The following is a 14,970-nucleotide window of genomic DNA, read 5'->3' on the forward strand; positions in this document are numbered from 1 at the left end:
CTCGAGCTCTTTCTTTTTCCCGAAATGAACCTCACAGATTGTTCAGTACGCTTTGTTTCCGGATAATGATGACTCACAGAATGAAGCAGATTCTCCTAGCGGTTGGAGTCTTAGTTACCGTCGGACGGAAGGCAAGGCGTTTCTGGAATGCGTAGCTGTGGGCGGTTTGTGTCTCATCTGAATTGTCTGTCGCTCAGGCTAAATGTTAGTCCGCTGATGAAGAGTTCATTAGAAAGTGCTCTGAAGTCAGAACCCTTCATGTTCGGTTAAGATGGCAGAGATGAGACGCTCTGCCTAGCTCATGCTGACACACACACACTTACGTACACGTGCGTGCCCACAAAACGAAACTGCACACACACTTGTCTGGAAGTTGCAACATGAGGAGAGGCAGCTGGTATAACATCAGCCTTTATCAATTTGCATCTGTCTATGTTTATCTGTTCTGGAGAGGAAGTCTTAAATCATAACTTATTCAGTGTTTAACATTATAGAGGACATTTGTATGTGGGCCTGTACATGTCTCTGTATGAAGTTTGTCTGGTACCATCAACATAAGACTTTAGGGTTGGGTTATGTGGATAAACAGACTGTTTGAGATCCCCCACTCCTCCCCATATGCATATTGGTATGCTCCATAAATTAAATATAGTGACTTCTACATCAATTTCCATTAACAGGGTGGGTTTGGGGGGGGGCATTTGGGGGAGGGGGGGAGCAACGGCTACGAGAGGCAGCCTATTGATTACATATTTTTATATATCGTTCTCAAAATATTTTTATCAGTTATTTTGTGCATTAGCTTACAGTAAGTCTGCCATTTTAAACCTGAACCTATTCAAAACTATATATACAGTATATCAGAATTTGATTAATCAATTCAGTTCCTCGTTATCTAGTTATTTAGTGCTAGCAAAAGGATGGGTTACACACACACACACACACACACACACACACACACACACGCATGCACGCAGACACACGCACACACACACACTTTATGGCCTCGAGCCTAGAGATGAGCAGACAGTGTGACGGCTGAGATGAGAGGAGTCATATAGAGTCAGATATGAATGATGAATCTCAGTCATAAAGACTAGACGCCCTTGGCCCACTGCATCTCCAACTAACCTGACTCACTGAACTTCACAGGCCATTTCACTCTGCTCAGAGATCAATAGCCCACATCTCTAGTTTCATAAACACACATGCACACACTTTATCAGGCACACTCTTATTCTATGGTACAGTATTTATTTGGTTCTGTCCGTTCTATTTGTGCAGACAGAGTTCTCTTATTTTGTAGCCAAAGTGCCCTGTCTTGAACTCTGTAAAGAGTAAGTCAGAGCCACCATGATGAGCCCCCATAACCCCAGTTGCACTCCGCATCCTCTGCTAGACATGGTTGGAGAATTTATATCCGCCATTCTGTCTCTCCAGTCGATATTTATGAAGTACATTACTGCATGTGTAACTGCTGAGTGGCTGGGACCATAGCGCATCACTCTACCTCTGCCTTCTTGCCTCCTCCCATCACAGTCAGACCTGGGGAGAGAGGGAGAGAGTGATGGACCCATGGCCTCAGACCCAAAGACCTTTTTATTGCTGGTAAGGCTTGTTCTATTAAATCATACAGCGCTCATAAAATATATATAGGGTGCTCTTTGATTTTGTGTGAGATTGAACATCTACTACTGCCAACTAGTGGTCACATCAGTCATGACATGATCAAGGAGGTGAGACTGGAGGACACTAAGAGGACACACAACACACCATGACAGAAGGAGGGGGAGAGAAGGGAAGAGCCATGAAGGGACAGGTAAACACAGGCTGGAGGAGATGTGGTCCTGTGTGGCTCAGTTGGTAGAAAAAGTGAGAGGCAACCCGAAAGAGGAAGCAGAAAGGAGAAAGGAGCGAGGGAAGTGCAGGAGGGTTGTGTGTGAGAAAGGAGAGAAAAACGCAGTTTAATTAGCAGTGATGGCTTTAATCAGATAACTCTGGTTTGAGCAGCCAGGGACTTTAATTGGTTGCTGGCGGCAACAGGCAGGCCACACGGCAGCATGACTAAGCTTCAAAAGCATTATAACAGGGGAGTAAACATTGGTCTCTGGTCTGCATGTGAGTGACAGGCTGGCTGGGCTGTGGGGTGGCAGGGGAGGCAAGGAGAGGAGGAGGAGGAGAAGGTGGAGGAGGGGGAGAGTGGCTAGGGGAGGTTAAGAAGGTTCTGGAGAAAAGCTGTGTGTGATTGAACCAATATCCATACTATCTTACTACACAATACAAAAATATAAAGAGGAAAATTGCACCATTCGAGAGTTAGCAGTGAGTTATGTGAAGGTTGATACGGTGCAGCCTCTCTTTTAGTCTATTCAGAGAGTAATGTTGTGTGAGGGTTGTTGACTGCGACAAACTGTGCCCCCAAACTGTCCCACTGCCCACAAACATGGGAATGCGCTGTCCTTTCAGCACCGCGGAGTGACTACCACCGTGTACCTGTCAGACTAACGCCGTCCATTCAGTGGTGCTGATGGTTCCTTATGAACACACGCGCTAGAACATCATCTGTACTTCCTCATTTTGCCATTGTTTGGTCGGTTTGCTTTGTTTGCGATGCGTCCTTGTTGAATGTAACCAACACCATACCTGATTTATGCCTTCTATTTCAATGCGTTCTGTTGATTTATCTGTCATCGCTTGCACTTACTGGTCAGCTGTTTAGTGAACCGATTGCTTTCATTTTGAAGTCGGCCTTGTAGTAACAGGATGGCCAGGATACTGTGCAGGATAGTTTACTGTCTTAAATACATGTACACATATGTAGAGTCTTTGGAGTGTAATTAGAGCAGACGCTAGCTGGATCCCAGCAGCACTAGGGTGTGATATTAGCAATGTCCTAGCAGGCTGTAGATAGTTACAACGCTCCAGAGATGGAGGGGTGTTTTTGGAGAGAAGCGACCTGGAAACGTATCTCCGGGCAACTAGCTTTCCCCCTGGTTACCGCCTCATTTAGGGATGAGTCTAAGTTTAGCCGACACTGGGCTTGGAGGTGAGGCAGGACCAGAAGGAAAGTGTGTGTGTATTTGGATGTGCAACTGGAAATAGAAAATAATACCCTTTCAAGATTATAGGAAAACGTTTGAACATTTCAGCTGCAGTGGAATGCTACTCACCTTTCTTCTTACCGTCATCTATCGCTAACATCTTCTCATTTGTATTCTCTGCTCTCCTTCTTTCTATTCTTGTTTGCTCCACTCATCCATCTCTTTGTTGTCCTCTTATTGTGTATATTAAAGTAATGAGTTTTGAGGTTCCCTGTTGTCTCCTTCTGTTTTCTACTTCTAGGGTCGTGACCCCTAGTAGGGTCACGGGGGAACTGCAGTGGGGTCGCCAAAATGTATTTTATATATATACTGTATATACAAAAATGAAGAGTACACATTCATTTATGGGACAATATTCAACGTTTTAGAGAAAGATAATTAGAAATATAAAATGTTATTGAGTAAATGTATTTATTGTTTTGTTTTCATTTTGATAAGAGATGAAAATGTAATGAATTGAAGGTTATTTGTTGTTGTAAAAATCTATATTTACCGATTTTTAGGTTGTGTCGTTAGATTTGTGGTGGGATTGCAAGAAATTCTTGGGGGAAAAAATGTGGGTCCCCAGAAATTGTGACAGAAAAAATACTGGCTGAAAAAATGTGAATAGCACTGTCCTAGAGGATAAACATGGAGACTATTTTCCTGTGTAGGACAGGGATGTCCCAAAACCCCAGACAGAGAGAGGGATAGAGACAAAGAGAGAGAGGGGGATACGAAAAAGCATTCAAATATATGCACTTATTGCTGTGGATAAGAGCGTATGCTAAATGACGAAAATGTAAATGTAAAAAACAGAGAGCCGAGAGAGAGAAAGAGAGAGAACGAAAGAAAGGAGACACAATAGAGAAAGAATAGAGAAAGCAGCACAGAGAGAAGCAAAGAGAGAAAGTAGGGTAGGTAGAGAGAGCGAGACAAAGCTTGTGGAGTGTGCTGCTGATGTGTTTCAGGAAGCAAAGTCCTGTCTGAGTCCCCTTGCTCTAAATGCCATTGCCCTTTTCCTCTCCCTCCGTCTCTGCCTACTCTCGCCCTCGGGGTCCATCTGCTGTGTCTGAGCTGTCTAAGTGGATGCCTGCTGTTTTTAAATAGCAGTGGAGTCTGGGCGCCGGCTGTGTGTGCGAAGGGAGATATGGAGAGTGTGTTTTTCCAGGAGAGTGTTCCCGGCTACACTGTATAAATAATAACAGCATGGGGATGTCCCCTCGCATTGCACAGTGTCCTGGCACCACCTGACCCACATGGACACTGCACTGTAGAAACATACATTCTCTATGGAAGGTCTCACTCCTGCTCTGCTAACCTAACTAACCCATGTCCCTTCATGTGTACTTTTCCAACTCACTAAACTCTCTTTCCTGATCTCTGTGTGTGTCTGTCTCTTTCGCCTGGTCGGAGAGCTGAGTTGTACTTTAGCTGAAGGTTAAACACAGGCTGTCCCTTACCTTAGAAAGACAGAGCAATCTGATGTTGGCACGCAAACACACACACATTTATTCTGTTCATCGCCAATGACCATAAGTTCACGAGGCATTTGGTGGTCAGTGATGCGAGAGGACATTTCTATGTTTGATCAACCCATAATGGAAATTAAACGGTTATAATTCATTAAGCAGAACATGATAGAACAGATTCAGGTCTCAACCTCACCAGACTGGAATACAGGCCCTAAAACCTTAATGTTGGGTTCTAATTGACTGAAATACAGGCCCTAAAACCTTAATGTTGGGTTCTAATTGAGTGAAATACAGGCCCTAAAACCTTAATGTTGGGTTCTAATTGACTGAAATACAGGCCCTAAAACCTTAATGTTTGGTTCTAATTGACTGGAATACAGGCCCTAAAACCTTAATGTTGGGTTCTAATTGACTGAAATACAGGCCCTAAAACCTTAATGTTGGGTTCTAATTGACTGAAATACAGGCCCTAAAACCTTCATGTTGGGTTCTAATTGACTGGAATACAGGCCCTAAAACCTTAATGTTGGGTTCTAATTGACTGAAATACAGGCCCTAAAGCCTTCATGTTGGGTTCTAATTGACTGGAATACAGGCCCTAAAACCTTAATGTTTGGTCCTAATTGACTGGAATACAGGCCCTAAAACCTTCATGTTTGGTTCTAATTGACTGAAATACAGGCCCTAAAACCTTAATGTTGGGGGTTCTAATTGACTGGAATACAGGCCCTAAAACCTTAATGTTTGGTTCTAATTGACTGAAATACAGGCCCTAAAACCTTAATGTTGGGGGTTCTAATTGACTGGAATACAGGCCCTAAAACCTTCATGTTTGGTTCTAATTGACTGAAATACAGGCCCTAAAACCTTAATGTTGGGTTCTAATTGACTGAAATACAGGCCCTAAAACCTTAATGTTTGGTTCTAATTGACTGGAATACAGGCCCTAAAACCTTAATGTTGGGTTCTAATTGACTGAAATACAGGCCCTAAAACCTTCATTTTGGGTTCTAATTGACTGGAATACAGGCCCTAAAACCTTAATGTTTGGTCCTAATTGACTGGAATACAGGCCCTAAAACCTTCATGTTTGGTTCTAATTGACTGGAATACAGGCCCTAAAACCTTAATGTTGGGTTCTAATTGACTGAAATACAGGCCCTGAAACCTTAATGTTGGGTTCTAATTGACTGAAATACAGGCCCTAAAACCTTCATGTTGGGTTCTAATTGACTGGAATACAGGCCCTAAAACCTTAATGTTGGGTTCTAAAACCTTACTTTTGGGTTCTAATTGACTGGAATACAGGCCCTAAAACCTTAATGTTTGGTCCTAATTGACTGGAATACAGGCCCTAAAACCTTCATGTTTGGTTCTAATTGACTGGAATACAGGCCCTAAAACCTTAATGTTGGGTTCTAATTGACTGAAATACAGGCCCTAAAACCTTAATGTTGGGTTCTAATTGACTGGAATACAGGCCCTAAAACCTTAATGTTGGGTTCTAAAACCTTACTTTTGGGTTCTAATTGACTGAAAAACAGGCCCTGAAACCTTAATGTTGGGTCCTAATTGACTGGAATACAGGCCCTAAAACCTTGATGTTTGTCACGTCCTGGCCAGTATAAGGTTAATTGGTATTGTAGTTTGGTCAGGACGTGGCAGAGGGTATTTGTTTTATGTGGTTCGGGGTGGTGTTTTGGAAAGTAGGGTGTTTGATTTAGTATTTCCGGGTTTTTGGTTTATGGTCTGTGTTTATGTATTTCTATGTGTTATCTAGTTAGTTGTATGTCTATATTTGGTTAATTGGGGTGGACTTCCAATTGAAGGCAGCTGTGTGGTGTTGCCTTTGATTGGAAGTCCTATATTAGTTGGGTGTGTTTGTTTGTCTAATTGTGGGAGATTGTCTTTGGATTGCTGTGTTGCCTTCAAGGCTGTCATTTTGTCGGTCATCGTTTTGTTTATTTTTTGTATACGTGTTTGTTTGGTTTTTCCTTCTTTTCCGTTAAATAAAGAAGATGAGTATACACATACCTGCTGCGTTTTGGTCCACCTTTTCAGACGACGATTTCGCATTATCGTCAGAAGACGAAGAAGTGCGTGACAATGTTGGGTTCTAATTGACTGAAATACAGGCCCTGAAACCTTAATGTTAGGTTCCAATTGAAACCTTCCGAGAGATTTTGAAGAAAATAATTGAAGAGATGAGACACTTCCGGTATATTCTGCCTGGTGCCTGTGTTCATCATGGAGATGAAACAGAAATGGGACACCTGTGTGGGATCCCTTAATGACAAGAGTCTACTGACTGACCCGTGCATCAATTTAAATAACATAATAAAGAAATCCCCATCAAAATCCGTCAGTTTAAGATAGAGATATATTTTTTGCATGGGCTGTGTCTCAATCCACCGCATCCGCCTATGTCGGCCATCCGCATCTGTGGTGGAAGGTGACCGAGCTACAGCAGAGTTTTTCAGAACATGAGATATCCCGAAAATCGGTCTTCTCAAGAATACGTTTGTAGATGAGATTCTCATGAACACGATGGTGTTCTCTGTTTTGTTCCACGACCGCCACAAGTGTCAAGGGACCTGTCTGAAGGTAAAAATATTTATGGCAGTTTGGAGGTAGTTTTGTGTCGACAAAAAAAAGAGGTCCAAAAGACTAAAATATTTCCTTTGCTTTCTTATGTCTCCTAGATTGTCATGAGCGTCGTAAGGATTGGACCAAGGCACAACGGGTATAATGTTCATCTTCATTTATTTAAAGAAAACACTTAAACAAAATAAACAAACGACGAAAACAGTTCCATAAGGCTCCCGGGCTATACAGAAAATAACCACCCACAAACCACAAGTGAAACAAACACAACTAAATATGGCCTCCAATTAGAGACAGCGACAACCAGCTGCCTCTAATTGGAGGTCATTGCCAAAACCCCAACATAGAAATAGAAAACTAGATATGAACATAGAAATAGATAACATAGAACATAAACCCAAAAACACCGAAACACACAAAACAAACACCCCCTGCCACGCCCTGACCAAACTACAATGACAAATAACCCCTTTTACTGGTCAGGATGTGACATAGATATAGGACAGACACAAACCTTACTCCTTATGATGTATTTTTTGACTGTCTGTTTTGACATTTATGAATGTGTTATTCAATGTGTTTATATGGGCTATAGGCCAAATTCAATATTTAATCAAATAATTTTTACTAAAATTCTAAATAGATAGCTAAATGCTAAATGATAGCTAAATGATTCATGGTATCACCATCTTAAAATAATTCCATATACACTGCGTGCACAATTATTAGGCAAGTGAGTATTCTGATCTTATCATTGTTTCTATTCACATTTTCGAACTCCAAACCATATAAACTTGAATGCTTATTGGATTTAATCATTTTCAGGTGATATGCATTTGTGTAATGAGGGAGGGTGTGGCGAAAGTAAATAACACCTTATATCAAAGTGTGCATAATTATTAGGCAGCCTCATTACCTCAGGTAAAATGGGCCAAAAAATAAATTTAACTGACACTGAAAAGCCAAAAATATAAAATGCCTTTCAGACGGATGCGACACTCTTTAAATAGCTAAACTATTGAGGTGTGACCACCGGATATTCAAACGTTTTGTTGCGAATAGTCAACTGGGGCGCAAAAAACGCATGGGGAAGAAAAGGCGCAAATTAATTGCAAAAGACTTGAGAAGAATTTAACGTCAAACTACCAGGAACCCATTATCCTCCAGTGCCACCGTATTCCAGAACTGCAACCTACCTGGAGTGTTCAGAAGTACAAGGTGTCAAGTGCTCAGAGACATGGCCAAGGTCAAGAAGACTGAAACAAGACCACCACTGAATAAGATTCACAAGTTGAAGTGTCAAGATTGGGCAAAGAAATACCTGAAGACAGATTTTTCTAAGGTTTTATGGACAGATGAAATGAAAGTGACTCTTGATGGACCAAATGGATGGGCCCGTGGCTGGATCAGTAATGGACACAGGGCACCACTTTGAGTCAGGTGCCAGCAAGGTGAAGGAGGGGTACTGGTATGGGCTGCTATCATTGAGGATGAGGTAGTTGGACCTTTTCGGGTTGAAGATGGACTGAAACTCAACTCCCAAACCTACTGCCAGTTTCTGGAAGATTCTTTCGTCAAACAGTGGTAAAGGTGGAAGTCCTCAGCATTCTAGAAGGCCATGATCTTTATGCAGGACAATGCTCCATCACATGTATCCAAGTACTCCACTGCTTGGCTAGCCAGCAAGGGCCTCAAAGATGCCTGAATAATGACCTGGCCCCCTTCCTCACCTGACTTAAATCCTATTGAGAACTTGTGGGCCCTTCTCAAACGTGAGATATACAGTGATGGAAGACAATACACCTTTTTGAACAGCATTTGGGAGGCTGTGGTTGCTGCTTCAGCGAAAATTGATCGTGAACAGATCAAGAAACTGACAGACTCCATGGATGGAAGGCTCATGGCAGTTATTGAAAATAAGGGTTGCTATATTGGTCACTGAATATTTTTAAAAGGCCAAAAATGTTATATAATTGTCATTTTGTGTTACTTATCTGTTACACTTACTCTAAAAATTGAGAATAAACAAGTGAGTTGAGAGAAATTATTTTTTGTAATTGAGTTGCCTAATAATTCTGCACACTAATAGTTGCCTAATAATTGTGCACACTTATATATTTCCCTGAGAAAGACAAAACTCACTTTTCCTTTGTTAAACATTCAGGTTTGAGGTTCAATAACATTTTGGATTGACTGAGAGCATTGTGTTCGTTCAACAATAAAATGAATCCCGAGGAATACAATTTGCCTAATAATTGTGCACGCAGTGTACAGTAGAACCCTCGTGTGCCAGAATAGTGAGTGGTAGAGAAAGAGAGTGACAGTGTTTATCCTCAGCTAGAGTGCCCATGGGAGAGAGACGCCTCAGTGTTACCCTGAGTCTGCCTGAATACAAGGAAATTCTCCACAAACCAGATGTTTTTATTCTTTGGTTATTTTTCTTCTCTTGTTCTGGAGCTCTAGTCTATTCTGAACCTTTTTAACATTTATGGTGGAGTGGGTGGGGATGTAAGTGATGTCTCTCTCTCTTTCTCATTCACTCTCTTTCTCGCTCTCTCTCTCTCTGACCCCCTCTTTCGCTTTGTTTCTCTCTCTCTCTCTCTCTCTCTCTCATATTTAGAACTCCAATCATGAAGGCCAGAGTTGACACAACGCCCAAGAATGAACCTAGTTGAGCTCAAAAGAGTGAACACTTACTTTGTCTTTAAGTCCAGGAGCATGAACTATACATGACTTCTACTCTCTACATTTCTACCTATAGCACCAGTGAGTAAATAAGCATATGTCTCTGATCATTACCTGCCAAAAGCATCAGTCATTCTTCATGTTATTTATGTGACGTCAAACGTGTTTACTCTGAAGTGTGACAGTAAACAACAGCAGACGGCCAGCCAGAGGCGAGCTGACAGAGGCTGACAGAGTGTGCTTGCTAAATGACACACAGGACCCCAGGCCCTCTTCAGACCACAGAGAGATGGAGAGAATGAGGAGGAGGAGGAGAGGGGGATGATAGAGGAGGGGTGCGCCCCTAATGGCAACTTGTTCCCCATGTAGTGCACTACTTCTATAGGAAATAGGTTGTCATTTGGGCTGAAAACATGAGCTATGGAGGCAGTTGTAAGATATTACATCTAACCTCACCGTAAGCGATAAGGAGGGAAGTCTGTGCCCTTACCAGGAGTCAGCTATACTGTTCGTTGAATTTAAAACTGGGTGTATTGACTTGAAGTGCACCTAATGCATTCCAGCATTCCAGCAACGTCTCAACCCTTTTCTCTGGAGCCCCTGACTGACTGGGGTCAATTGGTCAGAGATAGGTCAGAGATAAAGCTCTTTATTAAGGTCAGGGTAAGGACTGATATCCTTGATTGTTATTCTAATTAATAATTATTTCCTTGATGTTTATAAATGAATACCTACAGTACATGTAGTTATATGCAGTGCATTCGCAAAGTATTCAGACCCCTTCCCTTTTCCACAAGTTGTTACATTACATCCTTATTCTAAAATGTATTTAAAAAATGTAATTCTTATCAATCCCCATAATGACAAAGCGAAAATAGTTTTGGGGATTTTTTGGCAAATGTACTAAAAATAAAAAACAGAAATACCTTATTTACATAAGTATTCTGACCCTTTGCTATGAGACTCGAAATTGAGCTCAGGTGCATCCTGTTTCCATTGATCGTCTTTGAGATGTTTCTACAACTTGATTGGAGTCCACCTGTAGTAATTTCAATTGATTAGACATGATTTGGAAAGGCACACACCTGTCTATAGAAGGTCCCACAGTTGACAGTGCATGTCAGAGCAAAAACCAAGCCATGAGGTCGAAGGAATTGTCCGTAAAGCTCCGATACGCGATTGTGTTGAGTCATAAATGTGGGAAAGGGTACCAAAAAATGTCTGCAGAATTGAAGGTCCCCAAGAACACAGTGACCTCCATCATTCTTAAATGGAAAAAGTTTGGAACCACCAAGACTCTTCCTAGAGCAGTTGGGGGAGAAGGGCCTTGGTCAGGGAGGTCACTCTGACAGAGCTCCAGAGTTCCTCTGTGGAGATGGGAGATCCTTCCAGAAGGAACACTATATCTGCAGCACTCCACCAATCAGGCCTTTATGGTAGAGTGGCCAGATGGAAGTCACTCCTCAGTAAAAGGCACATGACAGCCTGCTTGGAGTTTGCCAAAAGGCATCTAAAGAACTCTCAGACTACGAAAAATAAGAATTTATGGTCTGATGAAACCAAGATTGAACTCTCTGGCCTGAATGCCAAGTGTCACATCTGGAGGAAACCTGGCCCAACCGATGTTTTTTGTTTGTTTATCTGCGTTGTTTGTAACTTATTTTTATACTCTTTTTGTACATAATGTTGCCGCTACCGTCTCTTATGACCGAAAAGAAGTTCTAGACATCAGGACTGCGATTACTCACCACGGACTAGCAGAATCCTTTTTCTTCTTTCACGACTCTGACGAGCCCGAGGTCGGAGGATATACGGCTCCCTCGGGAACAGGCCCCAACCCCAGTGATCTGCGTGAAGAGGAGGCGGAGAAAGTGAGGCCGGAGAGTGGGCTGCCTTCTGAGAAGTCGGAGGCGATCCAAAAAAAAAAACACTTCCCTCAATTCTGCTAGCAAACATGCAATCATTGGACACTAAAATGGACGAGTTACTGGGAAGCTTAAAATTCCAACGGGACATTAAAAACTGTGATATCTTATGCTTCACGGAGTCGTGGCTGAACGACGACAATATCAACATACAGCTGGCTGGTTATACGATGTACAGTACAGGCAGGATAGAACAAGGGGCGGCGGTCTATGTATTTTTATAAACAACAGCTGGTGCACAATATCTAAGGAAGTCTCGAGCTATTGCTTGCCTAAGGTAAAGTTTCTCATGATAAACTGCAGACAACACTACCTACCGAGAGAGTTTTCATCTATATTCTTTGAAGCTGTTTACAAACCACCACATTCAGAGGCTGGCACTAAGATAGCATTGAATGAGCTGTATTCCGCCACAAGCAAACAAGAAAACGTTCACCCAGAGGCGGCGCTCATTATAGCCGGGGACTTTAATGAAGGGAAACTTAAATCAGTTTTACCAAATTTCTATCAGCATGTTAAATGTGCAACCAGAGGGAAAATAACTCTGGACCATCTATACTCCACACACAGAGATGCATACAAAGCTCTCCCTCCATTTGGCAAATCTGACCATAATTCCATCCTCCTGATTTCTGCTTACAAGCTAAAATTAAAGCAGGAAGCACCAGTGACTAAATCAATAAAAAAGTGGTCAGATAAAGCAGATGCTAAGCTACAGGACTGTTTTGCTAGCACAGTCCGGGAATATGTTCCGGGATTCCTCCAATGGCATTGATGAGGACATCGCATCTGTCATTGACTTCATCAATAAGTGCATCGATGACATCGTCCCCACAGTGACCGTACGTACAGTTGAAGTCAGAGGTTTACATACACTTAGGTTGGAGTCATTAAAACTCATTTTTCAACCACTCCACAAACTTCTTGTAAACAAACTATAGTTTTGGCAAGTCGGTTAGGACATATACTTTTTGGATGACACAACAATTGTTTACAAACAGATTATTTCACTTATAATTCACTGTGTCACAATTCCAGTGGGACAGAAGTTTACATACACTAAGTTGACTGTGCCTTTAAACAGCTTGGAAAATTCCAGAAAATGATGTCATGGCTTTAGAAGCTTCTGATAGGTTAATTTACATCATTTGAGTCAATTGGAGGTGTACCTGTGGATGTATTTCAAGGCCTACCTTCAAACTCAGTGCCTCTGCTTGACATCATGGGAAAGTCAAAAGAAATCAGCCAAGACCTCAGAAAAAAATGGTAGACCTCCACAAGTCTGGTTCATCCTTGGGAGCAATTTCCAAACGCCTGAAGGTACCACGTTAATCTGTACAAACAAGAGTACGCAAGTATTAACACCATGGGACCACGCAGCCGTCATACCGCTCAGGTAGGAGACGTGTTCCGTCTCCTAGAGATTAACATGCAAATCAATCCCATAACAACAGCAAAGGACCTTGTGAAGATGCTGGAGGAAACAGGTACAAAAGTATATCTATACACAGTAAAACGAGTCCTATATCGACATAACCTGAAAGGCCGCTCAGCAAGGAGGAAGCCACTGCTCCAAAACCACCATAAAGAAGCCAGACTACGGTTTGCAACTGCACATGGGGACAAAGATCTTACTTTTTGGAGAAATGTCCTCTGGTCTGATGAAACAAAAATATAATTGTTTGGCCATAATGACTATTGTTATGTTTGGAGGAAAAAGGGCGAGGCTTGCAAGCCAAAGAACACCATCCCAACCGTGAAGCACGGGGGTGGCAGCATCATGTTGTTGGGGTGCTTTGCTGCAGGATGGACTGGTGCACTTCACAAAATACATGGCATCATGAGGAAGGAAAATTATATGGATATATTGAAGCAACATCTCAAGACATCAGTCAGGAAGTTAAAGCTTGGTAACAAATGTTTCTTCCAAATGGACAATGACCCCAAGCATACTTCCAAAGTTGTGGCAAGATGGCTTAAGGACAACAAAGTCAAGGTATCAGATTGGCCATCACAAAGCCCGGACCTCAATCCTATAGAATATTTGTGGGCAGAACTGAAAAAGCGTGTGAGACCAAGGAGGCGTACAAACCTGACTCAGTTACACCAGCTCTGTCAGGAGGAATGGGCTGAAATTCACCCAACTTAATGTGGGAAGCTTGTGGAAGGTATTTGACCCAAGTTAAACAATGTAAAGGCAATGCTACCAAATACTAATTGAGTGTATGTAAACTTCTGACCCACTGGGGATGTGATGAAAGAAATCAAAGCTGCAATAAATAATTCTCTCTACTATTAATCTCATATTTCACATTCTTAAAATAAAGTGGTGATCCTAACTGACCTAAGACAGGGAATTTTTACTAGGATTAAATGTCAGGAATTGTGAAAAACTGAGTTTGAATGTACAGTGAATGAAAAACATATTTGATCCCCTGCTGATTTTGTACTTTTGCTCACTGACAAAGACATGATCAGTCTATAATTTGAATGGTAAGTTTATTTGAACAGTGAGAGACAGAATAACAACAAAAAATTCAGAAAAACGCATGTCAAAAATTTTATAAATTGATTTGCATTTTAATGAGGGAAATAAGTATTTGACCCCCTCTCAATCAGAAAGATTTCTGGCTCCCAGGTGTCTTTTATACAGGTAACGAGCTGAGATTAGGAGCACACTCTTAAAGGGAGTGCTCCTAATCTAAGCTTGTTACCTGTATAAAAGACACCTGTCCACAGAAGCAATCAATCAATCAGATTCAAGTGTCTTCACTGACATTTTCAACCTCTCCCTGTCCGAATCTGTAATACCAACATGTTTTAAGCATACCACCATAGTGCCTGTGCCCAAGAACACTAAGGTAACCTGCCTAAATGACTACCGACCCGTAGCTCTCAGGTCTGTAGACATGAAGTGCTTTGATAGGCTGGTCATGGCTCACATCAACACCATCATCCCAGAAACCCTAGACCCACTCCAATTTGCATACCGCCCCAACAGATCCACAGATGATGCAATCTCTATTGCACTCAACACTGCCCTTTCCCACCTGGACAAAAGGAACACCTATGTGAGAATGCTATTCATTGATGACAGCTCAGCATTCAACACCATAGTGCCCTCAAAGCTCATCAATAAGCTAAGGACCCTGGGACTAAACACCTTCCTCTGCAACTGGATCCTGGACTTCCTGACGGGCC

This window comes from Salmo salar, chromosome ssa05, assembly GCF_905237065.1.
Source record: "Salmo salar chromosome ssa05, Ssal_v3.1, whole genome shotgun sequence".
Classification (NCBI taxonomy): Eukaryota; Metazoa; Chordata; class Actinopteri; order Salmoniformes; family Salmonidae; genus Salmo; species Salmo salar.